At 34.3% G+C, this 11,122-nt stretch overlaps 1 long non-coding RNA gene across 1 annotated transcript; it reads right to left on the bottom strand.

The window, feature by feature from the left end:
- Nucleotides 1–3,501: 3,501 nt before the first annotated feature.
- LOC120489792 (uncharacterized) lies at nt 3,502–9,635 on the bottom strand. Its single transcript, XR_005624809.2, has 2 exons — nt 9,355–9,635; nt 3,502–4,085 (listed from the first exon to the last, which is right to left on the bottom strand). It is a non-coding gene; the product is annotated as an uncharacterized LOC120489792 (long non-coding RNA).
- Between the last annotated feature and the right edge of the window lie 1,487 nt (nt 9,636–11,122).

Below are 11,122 nucleotides of genomic sequence, written 5' to 3'. Positions count from 1 at the left end.
AAAACTGTCAAATATATACTTACATCCAGTGTTGGGGAGTAGTTTACTACAAGTAGCGACACTACTAACTTAACTACATTTTTCAGTAGCTTCGCTGTAGCTCAGTTGCTTTTTAAACAGTGTAGCTTTTCCAGTAGCTAACTACTTTTTGCAGCAAGTAGCGGTGTAGCGCGAGCAAAAGCTACATTGCGTTTGTCGAGCCTGCGCGAATCAGCCCGATGCAAGGATATTCTTCATCTTGTTAGATTACAAACTCATTTTTTGCCATTACCGCCACCTGTTGTTTAATCACGCGTCTTGCGGCTAACGGTTCACTGACGTAAAGAAGTGGATTGACAGTGACACACCCATATTATGATTATGATGGAGCCAGAGGTGACGGCAGATTTGGATGATGGAGAAACAACTAAAGTTAATTACCCATGGCCTTATTTGTCCAAGTTCAATCGGTATTTTTGAGAAAATGTTCTAAATGCAATTTATGTTGAATGTATATTTAGTTCTTGCAATGTTGTAGGCTATTTGTTGCAATTTTGCACTTTTGGCAAACAGTCTGCGATATTTGAGTGTTGTGTGTAATAAAACAATATGAAATCATAATTGTATTGCATTGTTTTTAAACACTAAATATTTTAATTAAAACATTCATCAGACACTTATTCAGTTATTTATAATATATAATTTATAGCATGTTATAATAATAATATGTAATATAATATTTATAATATGTTGTTCAAAAAGCAAAAGTAGTTTCAACGTAGCTAGCTATTTTTTGATAGTAACTTGTAGTGTAGCTAGCTACTTTTCCAAAAGGGTAACTTGACTGTAGTTTAACTACTTTAACGTACGAGTAGCTTGTCAAACTACAGTTTCAGAGTAGCTTCCCCAACACTGCTTACATCTTATCTCGCACTTGACCGTACACTGAAGCAGCTCAGCGTCTGTGAACATAAAGCCCGCCTACTTTGATTTGATTGGCCATCTCAAATATTCTGACATTGACTAGCGGTGACAGACCAATGAGGCTCTGAACACACACCAGAGCCGGCCCGAGGCATAAGCGAACTAAGCGGCCGCTTAGGGGCCACCAGGGGGCCCCCTAATCGGGGTTATTTTTTCTTTTTTTGGATTACTTAAACAAGTGACATAAATCAATGAATGAATGAATATGACTGAATGAATCATTCAAGACAACAAAACTCTGATTTAATGATCAATACACCTGCCTACAAGTTACAACTGCTGCTGCTGTGTCTGCCAGCGTTTCAGTCATGCGCACTTTGCGCATAATCCTCTAGACACCTCGCGCGTGCATAGACAATTTGTGCGCAACTGCGCCTAGTCACGGTATCGGTATTGGAGAAAACAGCCCGCAGGGGAACATAACCTTCAAGGTGTAAGTGTAACTGTTTGAATAAATAATAAACATAGCAGTTTGAACTCCACTTTATTATACCACACAGACCTCCAAAAACCCGCGACACTCCAGTAGCCTACCAAGTGCGCAGTCTGCACACGACCCATCTACGGCAAGACCCGAGGGGAAAAATACATTGCATACACACATACAACGAGTGCCAAAACATCATTAACGGTATTATAGTAACAGACTTTCTTGGATTATGTCATGTAATATCTAACAAAGTCTCTTACGATAATAATAATAATACACATAAAGAGGGTTATTCTGCACGACGTGCAAAACTTAAGCCCCGCTTTGACTGTTGAAGAGAAGTGTGCTGAAGAGCTTGCATCAATGAGGGCTCTGCAAATTATATATACATACAAACACACACACACACACACACACACACACACACACACACACACACACACACACACATATATATAAAGACAGAGAATATTATTGTCCTCAAACAAAGCACTAATCTGTTTATTTTTAAGTTACACATTCTACATTGACTAAAAACATGTTTGATGTTTCTTTTTTAATCACAGTATTATTGTATACAGAAAAAAAATGTTTGTAATTCAGATGAGAATGAGGTTAGTGTTTTACAATTTTAAGGAAAGCAAATATTGAAATATAGCACATGGATTTTAAATTCATTCAGCTTCAATTACCAATTTGTAGTTTACCAATTTATCTTACTTTTATTTAAAGCAAACTATACATTTAAAAGATTAGGGTTATATGCATATTTTGTCATTTAAAAAAATACAAAATTGTTATGCAAAAAAATAAGGACCTACAGGAAAAATCTACAGTCAGCCACACACACACACACACAGACACCCACAAACACAGACACCAGCAAACCCCCCCCCCTCCTCCTCCTCCTCCCCCACAGACACTGATAGAGACAAGATACAAATCCAAACTACAATATCTGACTTTCTTTTGGTCTGAGTTTCTTACTGTTAATTAGAAAGTTGATTGGCTTGACAAGAACAATATACGTGGCAAGTTTTGTAACTGTAGGTAAAACGAGCAAAGTTATAACACATTTTATGTCCTTTTTTAGTCATAAAATTCATTTCCTCACCACGGCCAAACCGTTCGAGATATCAAAAATCTGTCCGGAATTGAGCACCCTCAATGTCTTGACTTCATGCACACCGAGTTTGGTGGTGATTGGTAGACACATGCGTTGTAATTTGATGTATTTCTCCTAGGAGATTTATTCAAACAACCCATAATTTCCGACTTCCATTTGAACTGTCGTAAAACTTAGAGCACGAAAGTTGTTTGGCTTGATGTGATCTATAAGTGTACCGAGTTTCATATTATTACATGCAAGTGTGTTTGATTTATGGACCAAATTTTCAGATCAAGTTTATGGACCAAGTTAATTTAATTACTAAACTAATTATATAAAACTATTGTCAATGCACTACAATTAAACTGGTTATATTATGCCTTTACTTATAAAAAAAATTAAAATAAAAACTTATTTAAAACATACCAGGCTTAAGAAATATTTTATTTTGTCCCCCGGCCACAGCACAAGGCGCCGCGAAGCCGTCGTCTCCCGCGATGGATGGATGGATGGATGTTTAGTGGCTTTTAATCTTTCAATTATCATATATATAATATATGTTTAGTGGCTTTTAATCTTTCAATTATCATATATATATATATATATATATATATATATATTATATATATGATAATTGAAAGATTAAAAGCCACTAAAAGCCTGTTGTATCATATTTGTCATTTACATTAACATAAAAAAGTAAAATAATTACATAAGTAAATAATCATCATTACATATATTAATAATGAGTGTATACATATACAAACATTAAATTCAACAAAAAAAATGCTAAATAAATTTATCGATTATTAATATTCAATTTAATTTACATTAATAAAGTAGGCAATAATAATGTATAATAAAAAATCAAATTATATATATATATATATATATATATATATATATATATATATATATATATATATATATATGTTTATATATATATTGTTGCGGTCCCTGGTCTAGGTCAGACAGTAACATAAACACTAACACCAATTCCTTCAGTTAGCTTGAATTTATTATCATTCTGGATTTGTTTCAAAAGCAGCATTTCTTATCATTCACCAAAACAATATCTGGAAAATAAATTAACAAAGAAAACAAACAGGAAAAAGATTAAAAGCAAGATCTTCAGGGTGAGCTAATGCCAAAATAATAAACCAAACAGAACTAACTTTCCCCAAAGAAACTACCTTACCTATGAATTAAAATAAAAGAAAACAAACCATACAATGAAATACCCTACCTCCTTAACTACCAATAAACAGGAGAAAAACAAAGGCCTTTCAGCCTACAAAAGAAACAAGGTACTCACCCCCTACGGCTTCTCAAATAATCATACACATACAGATGAGATCATCAACACTGGCGTTTTAACACAAATCACTCAGGATCAAAGAAACCATACAAGAGCACATTAATCACACGATTGTGCTACATTTTCACAGAGAGCAAACACACAGTACAACCCCAGTTGCAATCAATGGCAGAGCGCCCCCTCTAGTGGTATTCCAGGGAATTTATGGTCCAGGCCTCTCCTCTGATCCAATCACAATCAGCGTGTTGTTAGATCCAGGACCAATCCTAAAGGAGAAGGAGACAGCAGCAACAACAGCAGAACCAACATAGCTGCATTACATCACAACCGTAACAATATAAACATTCAAATTAACAATTAAATAAATAAAAAAATGATGTATGATAATTAACATTAACACGAGCATGAATAAATTAAATCTTTAAAAATACAATTTAAATTAATGTAAATCATATATATAGGCCTACAAACATTAAAATAATAATGAAAAATGAAAAAGTCATGTTTTTTTTAAAAAAATATATGTTTTTTGTCTCAGAATAAGATGGAAAATAGCAGAAAGTAGTGTCTAAAAAAACGTAAATATTAACAATAAAAATGTATGATAATGTTTAATAATATGAACATGAATACATTATAATTGGTATAATTAATATTTTAGCCTAGAAACATTACAATAACAACAAACAAACAATTATTAAAAGTCATGTGTTAGGAAAAGATCATGAAATTGTATTATTTGTGTCCTAATACGATGGAAAATATCAGGCAAATGAGTCTTAAAATCAATTTTGGCGTCTTTCAGCACCCATACCGTGCAGGATTTGACGTGCATGCAAAAAAAAAAAAAAAAAAAAAAAAAAAATGTGCGGCTAGCTTGACCGTGTATTTTCCACGCGCGGCCCACTTGACCGCAGTGTTCTAAGCGCGAACACCCGACGTGCACATGTACTAAAAGCTTGTCTAACAGCGCCTGGTTGCTGGACTAAGTTATCTTTGGAGTATTATTTCGCTATTACTCTCAAATACACACAAGGTTTACATAAAAACATTTGGTTATGTCTAAACTCAAAGCAAACCGAGAAAATTGAGAGAAATCTGCTTGTCAAATGCTCCGTGTATATTAGACGCGTCGCGCATAGGTCTTAAAGTGACAGTAGCCCTAATAATAAACATGCAGCCGCTTGTTCTTAAAGGGATAGTTGACCCCAAAATAAAAATTCTGTCATTGTTTATTCACTGTAATGTTGTTCCAAACCTGTTTTAATTTATTTCTTGTGCTGAACAAAAAAGATATTTTGAAGAATGTGGGTAACCAGACAGTTGCTGGTCCCCATTGACATCCATAGGGAAAAATTTACTATGGAAAATTACTATATTTAAATACTATAAAACCATATACTACATATACTATATAAAATACTATATTTTCCTGCTTTTTTGTCCTTAGCCAATCACATGCCTGATTGATGTGGCATCCATATATATAAAAAAAGATTTGCCATATGCAGCTGTTTCTACATTTGGCACCATAAATCGAAACTGATTTCCCCCTTGGTGTTGAATAGAACATTCCAGCTTTTGGGGCAAATTTTCTTTGTCTTTTACTCAACTTACCCATGGTTAACTTTGTTAATGTTAATGTTTTTTTTGTTTTTTTTTCCCTCTGCCATGGCTGCTGATATTGAGAGAGCTGTCACCCTGCCAAGCACACCTCGATTAGTTGTCCCAGGTATAATCTTCCCTTATTTTGTAAAAGTTAATTCTTTATTGAATTCATGTGTTTGACGGAGGACTGTTGCACATAAAAAAATAATTTATTTGAGTTGTTGATGAAGGGTGTACGGGTCAAAGGAGATAATAATGTTCAAGTGGTGGTGTGGAAGTCTTTCTCCACTTGAACATTACTGAATTCATCTAGGTGGCAATAGACCCCGAAGCCATTTGTTTTGAGAATAATGGCTGGCTGATGACGTTATTGGCTGGCTAGCCGGCTCAGCCAAAACCTAAATGGTTTAGCTCTTTTGTTTGCTAAAAGATTAAAATCTGTTTTGGATTCTGTAATAGTCAGATGAGACGCACTCTGGTTTCATGACTAATAGACATATTGTTAATGATATAAGGTTAGTTCTTGATCTTTTAGATTATTCAGAATTGATACAGGAGGACAGCTTTATTCTTTTTTTAGATTTTTATAAGGCGTTCGATTCTTTACAGCACCAATTCATTATTAAGTCATTACATAGATTTGGTTTTGGGGAGAAATTTTGCAAAGTAATTAAAACTCTTTACAATAATGGAAGCTGTTCGATTAAATTAAAGAGTGGCACATCCCCAAGGTTTAGTTTGTCTAGAGGAGTCAGACAAGGATGCCCCATTTCCCCCTATTCATTTTTAATTTGTGTGCAGCTACTCTCAACATTCATCTGTGAAAGCGGTATTCAGGGTATCCATATAGCAGATAGAGAAGTTTTTATCAGTCAATTAGCGGATGACACCACCTTATTTTTAAGAGATGCTTCCCAAATCCCATTGGCAATTAATTGTATAAATCTATTCTCTAAAGCTTCAGGACTTAATCTAAACTTAAGTAAATGTGAGTTAATGTCTATTAAAGATTGCACAACACCCTCCTTTTATAATATTCCAGTTAAATCTGTAGTTACTTATTTAGGCATTGTGATCACTAAAGATCAAGTTAACAGATGTACCTTGAATTTTGACCCTGTTATAGTTAAAACCCAAAGAAGATTTAATCTATGGTTGCAGAGAGACTTGACCTTGAGAGGCAGAGCACTGCTTGCTAAGGCGGAGGACATTTCCAGGTTAACATACCCTGCACTCTCTCTAAATGTGGACAACAAAATGTGTAGGTCAGTTGATAAAATTCTCTTCAATTTCATTTGGAAGAACAAAATACATTATGTTAAGAAGTCAGTAATCATGAATACGTATGATAAAGGCGGCTTAAATTTTTTGGATTTCTCATCTCTGAACAACACTTTTAAAATTAACTGGCTTAGACATTTTTTATGTAATCCAAATTCAATCTGGAACTTTATCCCTAATTACTATTTTTCGAAATTAGGTGGTCTCCCTTTCTTATTGGTGTGCAATTATAATATTGCTAGAGTCCCTTACAACTTATCAAAGTTCCACAAGCAAGCATTACTTGCATGGTCTTTAATCTTTAAACACCATTTTTCCCCTCACCGTTACTTCATTTGGAACAATCAAAATATTGTATATAAGAAGAAATCTTTGTTTTTTAGTAATTGGTTTGAGAAAAATGTGTTGACTGTTTCCCAGTTACTGAATTCTGAAGGATATATTTTAAATTATGAAGAGTTTTTATGTAAATTCAATTTCCCAGTAACTCCCAAGGAATTTTCCATTGTAATGGACGCGATTCCTAATGGAGTTGTTATGCTTCTAAAGGACTTTGTTAGATCATCTGACACTTTTCCTCAGTTAGACCCATTTGAACACCCAATAGGAAAATTATGCTTTCTGTCAAATAAATCATCACTTAATATTAGAATTAGATCACTCTTTCAAAAAGAGCTTGTAACAATTCCATATGTGGCTTCAAATTGGATGAATTTATTTGATCATATTGATTGGAAAAAAGTATGGACTTTGCCTTTGAAATATATAATAACTAACAAGATTAGAGAAATTTCATTTAAATTATTACACAAGTGTTACCCTGCTAAAGCCTTTTTGAAAAGATTTAAGTCAGATCTAGACACTAAGTGTTCTTTTTGTGGCGCACCTGATGAGACTGCTCTCCATATATTCTGGGACTGTCCTCATACTCAGTTATTTTGGGTTGAATTTTCTAATTTCATTAAACACAATGTGCTTCCGGGTTTTTCCTTGCTCTTTCAGGATGTACTGTTTGGCTTCTTTAATATAGAAAAAGCTCAATTTAATGAGTATTATATTATTAATTTGTTATTATTCCTTGCAAAATTTCACATTCACCGTAGTAAATTTACGCAGCAGAATCCCTTATTCATTGTTTTTAGTAGAGAGGTTCAGCAATACATCCAAAGTATCTCATCATCCAAGAATCTTAAAGCTCTTAAGACCATAAACTTGTTTGAACTTTTTAATTTAATTTATTAATGCATTCTGTTCTGTTTTATTTATTTTTATTTTTATTTTATTTTTTGTATGTATATTATGTGGCTGTATGCATATGTGCTGTATTGTTTTCATTATTTCTCCTATGTGCAATTTGTATATTGTTGTAATTTAATTGTATTTTTGATACCTTGGCATTAAAAAAAAAAAAAAAAACCTAAATGGCTGCTGCAGCCGCCAAACTTTTCATAGCTGCAAACGGCTGAAGCTGCCACTTCATGTCTACATATGTCATGTTACAGATGTTATACTGATTTACTAGATCTCAATATTTTCAAGCAATGCATGGCTTACACTACATTCTTACAAAATGCAATACAATGTAATAAAGAAATGCAATACAATTACTTATAAGAATGGTTGCACAAAACACCTAAAGTGAAGATTTAGAACTAGCCTATTTGAGCTATTTGGTAATATTAGCTATAGTGCTAGGCGGATTCAATAGCCACTGTAACGTTAGTGACTAATGTCCCTGCTGCTGTGTAAGAATGCACACTTGTCAAACTTCACGGAGTAATTAACGTTATGCATATATTTATGACATGTACAGTAATTCGCTGTTCAACTTTATAGTTAAGCTGAGACAATACGGATGAATAGGGTAAAATTTTTAACTAGCAGATATCACCATGAAACTTTCCCAGTTGATTACTTATATTAAGATGAGAAAAAGAAAATATATCACAAGTTTTCTTAAATTTTATGTTTAAATATGCAAATTAGGCAATATATAATATGTGCCAATTTTTGCATACATTTTAAAAAACGAAATCTGAGTCTTGGATAAAGCCAGGTTAAAAAAAAAATTTCATTGTGTTCACATATTAGATGGGGGAAAATTACAGAGGGATTTATGGATATCTACTTTTGTTATCCTGTAAATCAGAATATAATGATTTTCGCCATGATTTTTGGAATAAAATGTTATACATATCAGGCTACAAATATATTTACAAATCCCTCTTTAAATGTCTTCATAAAATAACTAGATCTACTGAAGTGGAGATTTCTACAGACGCAAACAGGCGAAGTGTAGTAAAATAAATACCTAAATGTATATTTCGGATTTTTTTTTACCACAATTCTGAAAGGACCCGAAGACAAAAACCCTAAAATCTCAAAATTGACCAGTAAAAAAAATATATATATATATATATGTTTTTGCCTGCCGTATTATTTTGGACAAAGTGCACACTTCAATGTACACTTAAGCATGCATCGTGAATTAGAAATGTGGAAACGGGGTTGTTACTGCAGTAATATCACGTTCAGTGCTATAAATCTCTCCGTTCCAGAATATTTATTTCATAACATCAATCTTTGATTCAGGTGTTAAGTGCAACCGGAAAGTATGTGAGAACTGAGAAGTGCGATCTAAATTACCTTTCGTGCTTCGTTCCGCCATTTCACCTCAACTTCAAGTGCGAGGGGAAAAAAAACATAGCTTCTGTATGGAAAATTAGCAATTTTAATTGGTCGTCAATTCACACTGAGTCTGAGTCTGTCTGCGTATCGTAGCAATTAACGAGCACAAGACTGTGCTGTTGTGAATCCAGTGGGAAAATATATTTCGTGTGTCTATATGTGATAGAAATATTATTTGATGCAAATAATTTTAGCCGGCTCAGCCAAACTTTATCAGCTGGCGGCTCAATTTGGTTTACGAGATTATTGGCTGGCGGCGGCTGATATTCTAAATGGCGCAAATGGCGGCGCCTGGCGGCGGCTTCGGGGTCTAGGTGGCAATAGTGTGTTGTGCAGCTTTTAGTTATCATATTGTTAATGTTTCATATCATATTGTTATCATAATGTTTTAGAAGAGATACTTCGTGGCGCAGACACATGGAATATCTCCGTGGAAGGAGCATGTGTGATGGGGCCCCACAGTAGGCTAACCTCCTGCATGAACTGGCAGCAGTCTTCGCTGCCTACTTTGTCTTTAACTTGCAATATCCAGCAGAAGTCGCAAGCACACTTGAATTCCTTCAGAGGTGAGTTTAAACATGACACTGTCATGAAAATGATTATAGCAATTATGGAGGTATATTTGATTTAAATCAACTTAATGCCTGTGACAGTGCGATTTGTAGTTGTAGAGAAAATCCACACATTACACACACACACACACACACACATCAAGAAATGTGAAGTTGTGGAGAAATTTTGCACATGCTCAAATCAGTATGTGAATTTACCCAAATCATTTTAAGCGAACTTAAAATACAATTGTGCATCATTTCATAAAGTTCATATACGTTTATGAAATGAAATGCACAATTGTATTTTAAGTTCACGCTGAAACTACATTTTTCTTTTTCTTTTTTAAATAATCCATTAAACTTGCTGAGAAATGATTGTGTCTAAAATGAGCAGTATACATATACAAGACATATACAAGAAATATTCTTCAAGGTTGCAACTCTCATTGGATGAATTCACATACTGATTTACAGTTGTTCATAAATTTCTCCACGACTTCACATTTCTTGATGTTGGTGTATAAATGCGTTTCACACCAAATCACTGCAGCAACTGTATCAAAAATGTGAGCGTACAAGTTCATTAAAGGGATAGTTCCCTTTGAAATTAATTTTTGATATGTTTTAGCTTACCTCAAGGGCATCCAAGATGTAGGTGTCTTTGTTTCCACAGTATTTTCCATTTTGATATATTTTTAGGTCAAACCGTTCCTGTCTGTCAGTCATATAATGGAGGTGTATGGTCACCACTTCAAAGAGCATGCACAGAGAAGTCCAAATTAAACTAGATTCAATGACTCGTAAATGTAAGTACACATTGATGGCCTAAGACACGAAACGAGCGGTTTGTGTGAGAAAACGAACAGTATTTATATCGTTTTTACCTCTTGTAACCACAGCCGTATCCAACTGATCTGACGGCACGGGCGCTTTGGTCTGCACAAGCCCCGGAAGTGATCTCTTGTGCATGTACACACATTGATTGTTTACACAGATTTTAGAAGTTTAACTTTTCACTGTGAAGATCTAAACATATTTAGATGTACAGGAAATCGCAATGGAAGACGATTTCGATATTTAGATCTTCACAGTGAAAGGTAAAACTTCCGAAATCTGTGTAAACAATGAGTGACGCACATGCGCGAGAGATCACTTCCGGGGCTTTCTGGCGC

Source organism: Pimephales promelas, chromosome 3 (genome assembly GCF_988280905.1).
Source record: "Pimephales promelas chromosome 3, fPimPro1.hap1.1, whole genome shotgun sequence".
NCBI lineage: Eukaryota > Metazoa > Chordata > Actinopteri > Cypriniformes > Leuciscidae > Pimephales > Pimephales promelas.
The sequence above is the reverse complement of the archived record's forward strand: the minus strand, read 5'-3'. Positions and strand labels throughout refer to the sequence as shown.